Source organism: Ochotona curzoniae, unplaced genomic scaffold (genome assembly GCF_017591425.1).
Source record: "Ochotona curzoniae isolate NIBS_2020 unplaced genomic scaffold, NIBS_Ocur_1.0 contig_3190, whole genome shotgun sequence".
Lineage (NCBI taxonomy): Eukaryota > Metazoa > Chordata > Mammalia > Lagomorpha > Ochotonidae > Ochotona > Ochotona curzoniae.
Window position 1 is genome coordinate 19,286,217 of NW_024465751.1, and position 1,160 is coordinate 19,287,376.

Here is a 1,160-nt window from a genome sequence, read left to right on the forward strand (position 1 = left end):
TGAACCCAGCATTGTCCTGTCATGAGGGTATCTCCTTTCAAATTAATTCTGAAATTTGATTTCTTGAATTCCTTTCAAAACACAAGTTAAAAAATCTCTGATGGAATGATATCACACTAGGAAATAGGTGTGTGTGACCATTTTGTTATAGCAGCACTCCTGTCTCCATTAGTTTCCATAATTGGTGCTTAAATTTTGATTCCTGATGTGTCAATGCTGCTATAAATATCCTTTCCATTTGTGAAATGTCAAAATTAAGATCTCCAAAGGCTTAGTTCAACACAGAATATCTCTCTTATTTATCAGTGGCATTTATTTTTCAGACAAACACCAATAATATACATTAGTTTATCAATGTTATTGATAACCTAAAATCTATGCAGATTTGGGTCATTTAGTCACTAACACGTGAACACTAAAATAGGTGTTTTTTGTGGGATTGTCTTTCTCTACTGCAAAGTCAAATTATGAAAAAGTAGAAAGCAGTAAAGGATTACAAGATATATTTGAAGTTATATCTTTCTTAAAGTTTTAGTGATATTTTAAGAATGAAGAGAGAAAAAAGAAAAGAGCATTTCCACAAAAGAGGGAGAGGAGGGAAGGTCTTCCATGGTGAAATATAGAAGAACAGAGAGTAACACAGAAATAAATAGGACGAAGTTATGTCTGCGTCTATATTCATCTTTGACTCTTGTGATTCCTAGTTTAAAAATGTAGTTCTGGGTCCCATGCAATGATTCAAATGGCTGGCCAATTTCTCCCCTCCCCGAACCTCCCTTCACGCCCTGGGCATGTAAATTCCAGGATCCCATGTAAGTACCAGTTCATGTCCTGGCTGCTCCACTTTCCATCCAGCACCTGCTTGTGGCCTAGGAAAACAGCAGAGGATGGTCCAATACCTCGAGACCCTGCACCCACATTAGAGGTCTGGAGGCGGCTCCTGGCCTCTGCCTTCAGATCCCTTCATCTCTGGCTATTGCCACCATTTGGGGAATGAACCAGTGAATGAGAACCTTTCTCTGTCCTCTCTGTAAATCTGCTTTTCCTTGTAATAAATGGGGGCTGGTGCCATGGTGTGGTAGGCTAAGCCTCTACTTGTGGTGCTGGCATCCCATGTGGGTGCTCGGTAATACCTGCTGTTCCACTTCTCACTGAGCTTC